The sequence below is a fragment of the Papaver somniferum genome, chromosome 10 (assembly GCF_003573695.1).
Source record: "Papaver somniferum cultivar HN1 chromosome 10, ASM357369v1, whole genome shotgun sequence".
Lineage (NCBI taxonomy): Eukaryota > Viridiplantae > Streptophyta > Magnoliopsida > Ranunculales > Papaveraceae > Papaver > Papaver somniferum.
This window is the reverse complement of record NC_039367.1, coordinates 152,878,057-152,891,826: the sequence shown is the minus strand read 5'-3', so window position 1 is coordinate 152,891,826 and position 13,770 is coordinate 152,878,057. Positions and strand designations below refer to the sequence as shown.

At 40.6% G+C, this 13,770-nt stretch overlaps 1 long non-coding RNA gene across 2 annotated transcripts; it reads left to right on the top strand.

The window, feature by feature from the left end:
* Nucleotides 1-1,899: 1,899 nt before the first annotated feature.
* LOC113319620 lies at nt 1,900-4,788 on the top strand. Of its 2 annotated transcripts, XR_003345689.1 has the most exons (4): nt 1,900-2,528; nt 2,888-3,162; nt 3,523-3,670; nt 4,216-4,788. It is a non-coding gene; the product is annotated as an uncharacterized LOC113319620 (long non-coding RNA). The 2 variants fall into 2 exon arrangements; XR_003345687.1 differs by having other exon boundaries at nt 1,900-3,162.
* The last annotated feature ends 8,982 nt before the right edge of the window (nt 4,789-13,770 follow it).

Sequence of the window (13,770 nt, the reverse complement as noted above, 5' to 3'; positions counted from 1 at the left end):
CTCGACCACCAACAAGAGGTAAAACAAACGTACCGGCAGTACCAGCAGTTCCTAAGGTATGGCCCGTTGCTTCTGATTGGGAAACATCTCGTGCATTTGTTAGATTGCTAAAAACTTTCTATGATGCTACATTGAAATTTTCTGGATCAACTTATGTCACGTCTAATTTATTCCTCGACGAAGTAATTTGTATTAATGACGTATTGCAAGAATAGGTTAAGAATGGTAATGTGTTATTGTCTGACATGGCTGACTGGATGGTTCTTAAATATGAAAAGTATTGGGCAGTGGATAAACTCAACAAAATGTTATACATTGCTGTGTTGCTTCACCCACAACGCAAGGAAGCCTATCTTAGATTTGCTTTGACAGAGTTACTGAAAGAGAATCATGTTACAGTTGACCACGAGGTCCATGAGATGATGACTGCAGTGAAACTTATTTTATCAAATATGTTTGAGGAGTATGCACTGATATATAAAGGGGATGATACGGATTCAAGACCAACAACTTCAGTACAGACTTCTCGTTCACTAGAACCTCAGAATCCGATCAACAGATTTGTTGAGTCTGAAAAACATCAAGAAACAGTGGAGGGAAAAACATAGCTGGATATGTATTTCTCAGAGAAAAGAGAGGATTTTAATCAACAATTCGATATTTCGAATTGGTGGAAGGTTAACTCTTCCAAGTATAAGATCTTGTCCATGATAGCTCGAGACGTGCTTGCTATGCAAGTATCAACAGTAGCTTCAGAATCAGCTTTCTCCACGAGTGGTCGTGTTCTTAATGAGTTTCGAAGTTCCATGCTGCCAAAAACAGTCCAAGCACTGATCTGTGCTCAAAATTGGCTTCTAGATAAACCAATCAATCTCGAGGAGCTGATAGAAGCGGTTGAAAAAATTGACTTAGGTAAATCTCAAACCTTGCTTCCTTTGTTTTTGCATCTTTCTCTTTGTGATCAGCCTTGCACTAATTAAGTTGATTTCTCAAACCTTGCTATATTTTGATGTGATGCTACAACTTTGGGACCTATGGGGCATAACTTTTTGTGTGCAAATGTGACCTGATCAGTTCATGATAGGGTCTGCGGGCATAACTTTCTATTAGTCTCCTTGGAATTTGATTAGTCATAATCAATCTTAAAACTCTGGCTTGTTGTTCCTCAATGTCGATTGGGTCTGCGGTGTAGTTGTGATCAGCCCTTTTAAATGGTCTTTACTAACCAATGCTGATTGGTTTTTGTTTGTTCTTGTTTATTGCTGCCTTATATCTGCCTTATAGTGTTTACTGATTATCTATAACTCCTCATTTTACAGATGCGGCAGAAATCTTGCAGGAAATTCCAGACATATCTATCACGGATTGAATCCAAGGTCTCTTTTTCAGTTTTTGGCATCAGAGATTCATATGGCTTGGCACCAGACTTGTTGCATTTGAATTACTACTCTTTTGTGTTAGCTGTTAACTATCTTATGTCTATTGTTGCTTTTGAATTACTGAATTATAACTCTTTTGTGTTAAAAAAACGTTTGTACTCTAGTTTGTAACTTTCTAGTTTCTATACTTAGTTTTTTTTGATGATTCTTGTGATCAAATCTGCGGTTAATCCGCAACCGGCCCGCAAAATCCGCTGATCCGCAGAGGGCAAATCGGGGGATGATTGGGCCGGTCACGGTTTGAATTTCCAAATCCGCAACTTTGACGGTTTGGTTGCGGGTGACCCCTAATCCGCAACCGTCCGTCCGTTGCTCACCCCTAAGTTTGATGATCCTAATGATATCCATTTGGCCAATAGAAAACCACGGATGACTAACCCACGAACAGATGCAAACACAAAATATCACACGGATTGCCACCTTGTTTTCCCTCTGGGTGAAAATGTCTCCTAGATTGATTAGCGGGAAAAGCCAAATTTTGGCGCAAAGTTCCCACCAAAATTTCATCTTTTCCCTCCACACGAAACCCTAGCCTTGGCATAAACTGGTTGCTCCACACTCAAACCCTTATTCCGCCGCTTACCGTCTATTCTCCATCTCCAACTCTCTGAAACTTAACCCAAATGGCCAAATTTCCTCCTCTCGGATTTATCTTGAAATATTAGGTCTTATCTACTGACATCATCGGCATAAGTTGAAATTAAGAGTCTTGAATTTTTTGTTTTTTTATCTCTAATATCAACAATAATAAATGTTAATTCTTGAATTGAAATATTAGAAGGTGTGATTTTGATTCTTTCTTTTTCTCATTCTTTCACTATTTTACCAGATATCATGAATAAAAGAAATGTTTTAAGTTTTGATGTTTCAATATTTCAACTTAAAGTTAGGTCTTTCACAAATCTGTCAAAATTAGAGATTTTAGAGTGGGTTTCCACATATCTTCCTCCCATGCTTTCGACATATCTTCGTGCGTTTGTATACTTTGTTGTTGATTCATGTCTCTGTTTCTCTTGCAAAAGCATCTGGAGTTTCAAGATCAATACTATGATTAATTGAAAAGCTTCAATTACTAACCAATTTATAAAGGTAATATTTTTCACTCGATTTTGATTCAATAGTAAAGATCCAGAAAATAGAAATTGGGGTTTCTTAGTCATAGTATTGATCAGTGACTCATTTTTTAATCCAACCCCTTCGTTCAATTTTATGTTTTTCATCCGCAGATGCACAACCTTCAAGTAGTCTTGTTGATTACAATTTCTGTAATTGCGGTGTGCTTAGCAAACTATGGTCATCTTATTTACCGTGTTACATAACATTCTTAGAATTCCAGGGGAAGGTGTCCAAACCAAAAGACGAGTCTTGGTCTAGCTGTGCCAAAAACTGATTGTTGTAGTGGGGTTTTCATGTATCTTGGTTTTTTAGTGTGTAGATTGTTTCTGCAGGGACCGTGGAGATGGAACTGGAGGTGAATTAAGATGCTGGGATAAATTACTTACCAGATGCACTTGGACTAATCTTTTAGAAACAATCTCTGCAAGATATACTGATTGTGACTGTGATTCTGATTGAGGATTGTAGTCGCTTGCAATCACAGGACAAAATCAATCTAGTCATTGAAATGCTCATTACAAGAAGCTGTGGTTCCATCCGTAAGCTGGGCGTTACTAGACTTTCGGGCGAGTGCATGTTTTGCTTCATTGCTACTGTGGACACAAAGGTGAAAAATCTCTTACTCAAAAGCTTGACGTAAACAATTTATGATCTCTGTATGATGGTCAATTCCTTGTTTTAGCTTACTACTCCCCGTAAAGGCCTCCTTTTTAGCACGCACTTTACAGTAGTTTAGGGAAATATGTGTATTTGCAACTAGTAGAGGAATTGAAGAATTTGTGGGAGCGTGGAGGCCTGCAGGTCTAAAAAAGTCATGATTGTCATGTTCTATTGGAACATTTGTCAAAGGTAGCAATTTGTGGAAATTTGCCAGATGATGTGTGTGAAACAATGACTAAGTTATGTATTTTTTCCCAAAGTGTTGTGTGATAGGGTCCTTAATATGGCTGATTTTGACAAACTGCAGGACAATATTGCAATCACACTGTGCAAGTTAGGAAGGATATTCCCCCATCTTTTTTTTTTGCCGTGATGACGCACTTGCGCATTCTTAAAGCAGAACAAGCAAAGGTTGTTGGTCCAGTGCAGTATGGTTGGATGTATTTTATTGAGAGGTAAGAAAAATATCTAAAATTCTTCCTTGAAAATGGGATTCTGTTGTAATGATTTTTTCAGTCATGAGTTAAATGTGCATTGCATCAGCAAATTGAGTTATTGTCGAAATCAGTTGGTGTCTTTTTTGTAGTTGTGAAGTTCTCCCAAGTATATAATATTTGCTCGTAGTATCATGTAACAAAAGGGACGCTTGAAGCTTGATTCTGCAAAATTATGCATCTGGTTGTAGCCAATAAATCCCCTTGATTGCGTGGGAAGTGTTTCCCAAGCGCGGGGTGAGTCTAGTAGGTCTGCACTGGGAGCTCACAGATTTGTAAAAAGTAGGGATCTAATAAATTGTTGAAGTACTAGTTTAGTTCATAACCGCTTTTAAAGAAACTAGGCCGTTTCGGTTCTCACATTTAAGGAGATTCTTTTTCATCAAGTATGACACAACTTAAAGTCCAAATTTCTTGTTACAATGTAAAAGATTTGCTTATCTACTTCTCGTCAAGTTTTTTCGTTGTTTTTTTTTTTTTTAATTCTCAAGTGTGTTCATTTTCAGGGTATCCTAAGTTAATGCTAAATGGATCAAATTGTACAACACTTTTGCAAATTCTCTCTTGGGGTTCGCTTGCGTCCCAGTCAAAGGTGACGTACTTCCAATATTGATGGTATGTATGCTGCTTGGTAACCTTGGAGCATCCATTACGGAAGTTATAATAGATGCCTTTGTTGCGGAGTATGGACAGAAAAAGAACATTAGAGGCCTGCAGTCTTTGGAAACTTATTTGGTGGCCACTTCTTAAGCAGAATACAATAACCCAAGTTAGAGGAACAAGAAATTGAACAAACCAATTACATTCATTTTTGCGCGCATACAGAATTTACTAGCACTGTTCACCAAAGATTTGAGTTGTGGATAGTTGTTTACACTGACGAATGCTGATTGATCAACAAGACAATGCAGTTGATCTTCAAGACAATTCAGTTGATCTTCAGGCCAATTCAACGAAACAAAGACAATTCAGTTGCTCTTTGTTTACAACAAAGATTTAGTTGTTTTAATTGGGTATTATTCTTTCTTATCTGTAAAACAAGACAATTCAACAAATGCAAACCAATTGAAAAGCAAAAATCATTTAGTCGTGGGCAATTTAAACTATAATTTCAGGCAATCGGAATAATTTTAGTCGCTTAACTAGTGCGGCCACTCTTAAAATCTATGAAAGAAATGTTACTTTCAGTTTCTTCGTCAACTGCCACTGTTGCAACAGTCATCTAGTCTATCAGTAGTACTAGTCATTCAGATGGTTTTTTTTCTTTCATGTAACTGTTTCTTGGTAGCTTTGACAGCCAGAGCTGCAAACTGATTAAAACTCATCGATTGAAATTACTAGTAGTCTCGTAGTCACCAAATATTAGGAATTGCTGGCTGCACTTTGGTTTGCCACTAACAAAGTTTTAACGCCAAACTTTTAAGTTTGTTTCGTATTTATATATGTAGGTAAAAATCAATTTTGTCTGCATAAAAAGATATAGGAACAAAAGTTGTACCTTGTCGGTAATGGTATTTTGGGAGACCAAATTTTTTCCTGTCACCAGAAAACAATCTAATCGCGACTACAATTTTTCTGGATACTAATAGGTTTAGCGGTAAAATTCTTACCTGACGCGTAATCATTTGGACAACAAACTGATTTTGTCACTGTAAAATATATTCAAGGACAAAAAACAAAATTGTTAGCAATAAGATGTTTTGGGACTATATTTTTGCTTTGTCGCTAGAAACCAATTCCGTGACCGAAACAGCTCGTCACAAAAATGTATTAGAGATGGAAATAAGGCAGGTCATTATTTTCGGTCACGAAAATTTGTAGCGACAATTTTAGAGACTAAATTTACCATTTGTTGCTAAAAAAACACGTATAGTGACAAAAAACATTCCTTGCAAAATAGTACTTTTACAGACAAATTTTTTGTTAGTCACCTAAAATTTTGTCACTAAAGGCTTGTTTTGTTGTAGTGTACAACACTATATTGTTTTTCATAATCTCTGTAAGAGAAGTGTTTTCACACTACAAAGTAGATTTCTGTTGAGATGAATGAGTTGAGCTCGGACTCAAAAATGATCTTCACGATCTAAGAAGTCTAGTAGAACCTCAAAATCAACAGATCTATAATTTTCTGCCGTTTTTCTTTAAGATTTCTTGTTATTTTCAAGTTTTTTAAGCCTTCCTCAAGTAGCTCAGGAGAGTTGCAGATCGAAGCAAATATGGAGCTTCAAACGCTTCGGTGCTCAAACGATCTCCTCCATGAAAGAGCTGGGAAGAAATGCTAGTCAGTAAGCTACATAAGGAAGAAATCACCTTATGGGAGTTGAAAAGACGAATTTTGCATGATGTTTGTCATCAAACTCAACATAATCTCCGATTTCCTTCTTAAAAGTCTAAGTTTAAGTCAAGGGGAGGAATCAATGAGTATATAATCATTCATCGAACTCAAAGTTTGTTTGAAATCAAAAGTTAAAAGATGATGAGGTATATTTCTTAGAATGGAAAAAAGTACTCAATCGTCATAATTAGATTCTTTCCCTATAAGGGTATGGTGTGTTTAAGGAGATATTACCTCGAAAAAAGGGGACTGGAAAAACACCTTTTTCTCCTTCATCAACACCTCATGCAACGAGGGAATGTTTTGACATTTTCACATGTCTCCAAAATTTACTGCAAAGTCTTCTTGTACTAAACTGTCCAGTCTGAACTATGGCTTAGTAATTGCACGTGACCTGCAAACTTAGAGTCCCGCTTTTCTGAAGAAAAGACAAATTAAGTATTATTGCATATGTTGCAGTGAAGGTAATAGTTACACGGAGACCTGCTCGCGTGAGCCAAGGTGAAAATTGTGGAGCCCAAACAGAAGGACTCGACGATATGGATCCAGGAGAAGCTCTGGTCCCAGGCGAGGGACAACCCGATGACCAGTATCAGGAAGGACTAACTGATAATTATAGCTCCGAAGGAGAGGGAAACCCCTTAGAGAAGCATGATGACATCTATCTTACTCAACCAGGAGGGTTGAATCGCTTGCCAAGGCAAGTAGTAAACACTGAGGTCAAGAAGGACAACCCTTCATATCTCGCCGATGCTAATACTGCTATAACAGCCATCCTGAAAGCCCAGGAAGCTCAGGGTGAGAAAATGGTAAAACTCAAAAGGCGTAACATGAGGCTAGAACGAAGGAACCGCCGGCTAAAACGCAAGGTGAAGAAGAAGGTGTCACTCACCACTTTCGACGAAACCCCAGAGGAGGAAAGTCCCTTTGAACATCTACATGATGATGAACGTATTAACATCCCTGGCACCTTCAACGAGGGGACAACGGATAGGTTTTCTAAGGGAAGCAGAGGTGTGCTCGACCACGAGGATAGTCTATCAGAGGGGTCATCTGATATTGATCCTAAACACAAAAAGGAGAAAAATAAAATCGACGAAGTTAACGGCGAGACCGAGAATCTCGCATCAAAATACCCAAGACGAGGGGACAACTCGAGGTCAACTCGTTCCAAGGTTGTTTCATTCGTTGAACACTCGTACGATGACTCAGGGCGATCTAGGCATCACCACTATGAACCATCTTTCTCGCCCGAGAGAGCTCTGGGAAGAAGAAATAAGGCAGAGACGAGGCGGAACGACGAAGAGATGCAATCCGAGTCGACCGGCTAGAGGCAATGTACAAAGAGGCCACCGGGAGGCAGGAAAACAAAAAATTAGCAGTAGTCATGCTAGAGGCAGGACAATCACCCTTATCTGAAAATCTACTAAGATTGCCATTTCCAAGGAAATGCTCTTTACCGACGTTCACGTCCCCATTTACCGGAGCAGGAGATGCGATTCAGCACCTTAGAACTTATCGCATGACACTGACCCAATGGGACCATTATGATGTGGTGTTATGTAAATTCTTCCCTTCCAGTCTAAGGGATGAAGCCCTACTATGGTAGAATAATCTGCTTAAGGGCTCAGTCAAATCGTTTGCTCACCTGTCCGAGCTGTTCTTAGAAACATACATTCACAACAGTCGAATCCGACCCGAAGTTGATGCATTGTTCCAAATTTCGAGAGAACCAAACGAGTCACTCTGTTCCCTGGTAACACCATGAAGAAAGTTATGTGCCGAGATTGGAAAGGTCCCTGAGGACTATGCAATCTTGGGTTTTAAAAACAGTCTTAGAAAAACAGACCCTCTCTTTGTCCGCATGTATGAGGCCATGCCAAAGAATCTGGGTAAATTAAGAGAAGTCCAAGAGGACTACATAGCCTTGGAAGAACTCCAGGACGGAACCTATGACAATGACAAAAGGAACTAGCAGAGGAGCAAATGTGGTAGAGCCACAGAACCCTCCAGTGCCAGCCCAAGGAGCAAGGCGATCCAACAATGGATCAACCCAGTTCGATAAACATCGGACTGGAGGATGGAAAGGTCGAGAACAGACCCAACAAAATAAGGGAAAATTCGTAGACCTAGTTTATACAAAACTAAACACCCCAATATCCGAGATCCTCAAGAAGATCGACGGACAACATACGATCACCTACTCATGGAACATGGGTCAGCAACCAGAACGAACTAAAAACAGGACTGATTTCTGTGAATTCCACCAATTTCACAGCCACACAACAGACTCGTGTAGGGACTTAAAGAAGGTACTGCAAGATATGATCAATGAGGGCAAGCTCCAAGAATACATTGCACAACCAACAGTCCCACCAACCACCGGGGCACCCATACATCGTGTGGAAATTCCCCGTGAGGCGCAATACTCAGGTTGTAACACTATATCACATTCGGCGATTACTTCCCCTGCACGAGAAGGAAGAATCACAGGGCGACTCCACAAGCGCAACTTCAAAGGCGATGAAGTTTTCAGCGTGGCTAAAGAACCCCCAATGGAGGAGTGGATGAAACTCCCCATAAGCTTTTCAGCCTCGGAGGCACCAGAAGGAGGATACAGCCACAACGATCCTCTAGTGGTCACAATGGGCATTGCACTCCCCGAAAATGAGGACGAGGAAGCAAAAAACAAAGCACTACCATGGGCAATGCCCAAAATCCTAATTGATGGTGGTAGCTCTGTGGAGATATTGTTCTATGAAACATTCAAACAAATGGGCCTCAAAGACGAATGCCTCATACCCTCTACTTACAACATATTTGTCTTTAACGGGTCATCGAATCGCCCAAGAGGAGAGATAACATTAGAAATCCGGGTGGGAAGAATCCTTACCGTAACCACTTTTTGTGTGGCAGACGTGCTATCACCCTACACAACCATTGTCGGACGATCCTGGGTCCATGGAATCAAGGGAGTGGCCTCCACTTACCATCAAAGGATAAGATTCCCAACACTTGACGGAGTAACGGAAATCATTGGAGACTCTGGTGAGGCAAAATATTGCTACAAGATGGAGGTCCAAAACGGCGAGAATAACATAAACTCCCCAAAATCACAAGCAAGGAGAGCTAGAGGCATTGATAATTCAATTGAAGCCCATGACTACATGGCAATAAGCAATGCACCAAGACACTTGTCTAACGCTCCAGCCTCGTGCAACACCATAACCTCTGGACCGACTACACAGCCTTTATAGCAATTACAGGACCTCCCCAAGGAGGGAGAAGTCATACCTCGTACTCACACCAAGATCAAAAGTACTCTTAAGAACAAAGCAGCATATACCGACACCCAAAAAACCTTGGAAGATTCCCTCTACGAAAGCTCACAGAAATTTGCTGGAATGGATACTGCACCTACAGGTGTCCTAATATCTTTCGTAGATAGTTACTCAGGTTAGGACCACTGCATTAGCAAGGCTAGCATGCAACATCATTTTCGACCAAGAACATACCTTGAACAAACAAGAATGACCACCCCAGAAGGCTCTACACTAAACCCCTGGAGACTCATCAAGAAGGCAACAAAGGCTCCCAAGCCCAATCAGGCTATGGCAAAACAACCAATTAACAAAAAACTTCACTTCACAAGTTGGGATGCAGACAAAGCCCAACTGATATCGAAAGCTAATGATAAGCATTAGCAGACCCACAACATATCTCTTGCTAAGAGTATCACACGGCCCATGAAGGATGATGTATAAAAGGTTCATATTTGAGGCTAGGTCCCTAGGCCCCTACTTGTAAGAAGGTCATCAAACCTCCCTCGAAATGTACTAAGGCTTCACACCCTCTTTTGAAATTAATAAAACTACTCATTTTGTGTAATACTTATCTGCATGTAGATTCTTTTTTTTAGACTATATCATCTTTATTACATATGTATATTTTTCCTTTACTCCGTATATGCATTTAGACTAATCATATCATATTTGCACTTCTAACAAACACACCAAACAGATGAATCCATCAACAACTATGGCAGGGTTCTGGCCGCACACCCCATCCTACAAACGATAGGGGTAAAACAACCCTCAGTTACCTTACACGGACTACAAACCTAAGGTAACATCGTCACGATCATGATATCAGACGATGCCCTGTTCTAAAAGGAGATACCAAGCTTTGACATATCTACTTCACGCCAAAGTAAGAATTGCTCAACCAAATGTATCACCCTTGAGAGCACGCTTCAAAAGCTACCTCAAGGAACGAATGCCCCAACAACGAGCTACACAAAACAAATAAAGGCTAAACGAAAGTTGTTACAATCTAGGTCCAACACCATAAGAGATAGCATATCCATCTAAGGAACTGATCACTCCTCGGATATGTTACCCAAGGTTGGACCAACAACGTACAGTAAAAACTCTTTCATAGTCAGATCATGATAAACTATCATACGATCAAAGAAAGGCAGACGCCATATATCAATGTTAATAACAGTTATCAACAAAGTTAAAGTGCCTCCCACATACGAGGACTTACCACAAAATAATAAAGTTATGCCTCCCACAACTGAGGACTTTTCAGTAGCGATGAAAATGTTTCCACAAAGAAGCAACTAAACTTATAAACTTATGTTCAAACATAGGAAACCAAAAGAAGGAAGCCAAAACAAGAGATTCCGCCAAGAGATAGGCAAGCTCAGGCCTGTCCGTCATCAGGATCCTATTGCTCCTCACCTGCCTCGTCCTCAACATTAGTGACATTCTGCACGGGCTCGGGCTCAAAGCTCAGTGGCGGGACCACGATGTTCGCAGCAGTAGCGGAAACTCGTTGGCGCTCCCGAATGACAGCATCCTTACAGGCCTTGGTCATCAAAACCTTATACTCGGCGTGGAGATTACTTAACTTCTCCTCCGTCTCTTCATGAGCAGCAGCCAATTCCTCTTCATGGATGCTCACCAGTTCATTAAGCTCCTGATCAAGGCCCCGTTTAGCCGCTTTCTCTTCCTCCAATCGCTTTTCCAACTCAGCCAATCTCCTCCTCTGCCAAAAACACAAAAACTTTGGATGCTAAGGCAACAAACATGGGCAAGGTACACACATATACGTCAAAACATTAAGATTGTATTTCTTACCTTAGCATCCTCAGAAGTCCGAGCAGATTGAGACAAACGCCTACGAGGGATAACCCATCTAAGCTCCCACGGCCTATAAGCAGGCAGATGATCATGCATCTCAGGAATGCAAGGAAGAACGTTACCAATCTCATCCCAACCATAAATATAAGGACCTATAATTCGAATAGGATCAACAGGCCACTTGGGATCATCAGTCTTGCGAAGCGTATGCTTGGTAGCAACAAGGGGGTCCAAGTCGACATATACGAAGAACCTCGGGCGCTCTTCCGAGACCTAGAAATCCCAACTCCAAAGCCATTATAGGTATCGGAATGGTGACACCAATAGTTCTCCACGAAAGTATCAGAAGAGTATAATTCCTTTTGAGCAGGAACAAACTGATTCAACTCGTGCAGGGTAACCTTGCCTTGGCTTCGGCGATTACACTCTCGTGCGATCCGATAAAAGTTGCCATTGGGCTGATAAATGGCTCGCTGAGGATTAAGCTTGCATAAAATCTCGTACTGGAAAGGATTCAACGGACAGTACAGAGGAAGACGAAGGCCGGCGTCAAGTTGACCCACTGAAACTATGATCTCATTAGGACCACATGGGTACTTCTCGAAAACGTCCTTGGAAAGACCACCAAACTGCTTCTCTGGAGTAGCAAAATAAATATCAAATCGATGGAGGCGACGTCTGACCCTCGACGATTCCAAAAACGCCACATTAGACAGGCTGGAGATACGCTCAGAACTGGGATTTCTCATCGGAGATTTTCCAGGGCTGATAAAAAAACAAAACAGAGAAAAAGAAGTTAGGACAACGTCTAGCAAAGTATAGAAAAGCCAGACTAACAGACATACACCAGCAAGAGCAGCCGAAAACAATGGCGGAAGAACCTCACAGCCGGAGCAAAAAGAGAAAAGTTATCAGTCATAGTGACTGTAACAATCGCAAAACCCAAAAAAGGAAAGGGAACAATGATAAGAATCATTGATGCCAACAACACTGAGTAATTACAGAGAAATCGATGGTAATCGTCGGAAAAAACAAAAATAGAAATAAAGAGAAGGGACCATACCGTCTCGAGGAGCGAGATGGGGAGTTCCTTCCAAATATTATAAATCTCTTTATATGAGACAAGGAGTTAAGAAGAAACAGTAAGAGACAAAGGAGAGAAAGAATGAAAAAGTTCTGAACTCTGAAAAGAGACATTAAAGGCGACATTCTCTCCTCCCAAAAGATTTTATAAGAAACCAAAGGACCACCAACCGGCGCCTCAAGTCCAACGGGTAAAGGTGCATTAAACATGCTGACATGGCGTAAACCAGGGACGTGGCGGAAAAGGTGGTACGGTTACATAGTTTTCTTCCCATCATGCCCTTGGCAAGTTGCAAAGAAATGGAGCAAAATGTGTGGGTAAAATACCTGATGGCCACGTGTCAACATCTCCAGAGATGAATAAATGATGAGATGATAAGGTAGGAGCACCGAATAATTCTCTAAAAAGTAGGATTTGTCTCAGTCGAGGAAGCTGTACAGGCGCCACATGAATGACGTGTATAGGTAAAGGTCTAATCCGCTCAGACGGCCAAGTCTAAAACGCAAGACCACATTTAATGAAGGATAAGAACGGGACAGGGGTAGTTGCACATCGTGACGGAAGACTCGGACGATCTATACTACGACCCCGAGGCAATAGAGCGCGAGGTTCTCCACAGAAGGCCAACACGATCTAGGGAGATCAAGATAACTCGGAGGGAGAACCAAGCAAGCCATCACGAGGGATAGTATAGAACCAGCCCGATGGAACCAGCACGATGGAAGACATCTCACCCAACTCGGACGTTCAAGCCATCACGAGTTTATTTAGACTATAAATACCAGTCCATGTACAAGGAGATGGACAACTTATGTAACATTAGATGGTCTTTCTACAGAGAATTCCAGAGAGAGATATAGATAGAGAGAAAGTGAGGAATCTAGAAGATATCTGTAACACTTTCAAGGGTAAGACCTTATAATCAATAAGAAAACATCTTCTTCTCCATGGACGTAGGTCTTCAAGGCCAAACCACGCTATATGCTTGTGTCAATCTTTACATTTCATGCTCTTTACATCTTGTTCATATTGAATCTTGTATGTTTAAGTAGTTTGTAGTCTTTAATTTCATCTGGGTGTAGTAGTCAGGAAAGATGCAACTACATTTGCACCACCAGCTTGTTGCAGATTGAGCTTCATATCCAATTCTAAAGGATAAAGGATTCTTTTATAATATATTCGTCTAAAGTCAAAGCTCCCAATCCAGAGACATCATAGATGTCGTCATTTGCCAATTGGACATTTCCAATGACGATCTTGTGTCAGTTCCCACATTTCCAGTTAACATATGTCCATTAGTATAATCAGCGAAGAATCAAAACTTCCTTTTACTCAGATAATGTCCGTATTATAGCTTGCTCCAAATTTAGCCTACCATTTTGTAAAAAAATTCTCGTAAAGTTCTTCAAGCGATCGACGCACACAACAATTGATTTAGTCACAAATTTTTTCTCGCAAGAAAACGATAAGAAAAAAAGTTTTCTTCAACATGTGC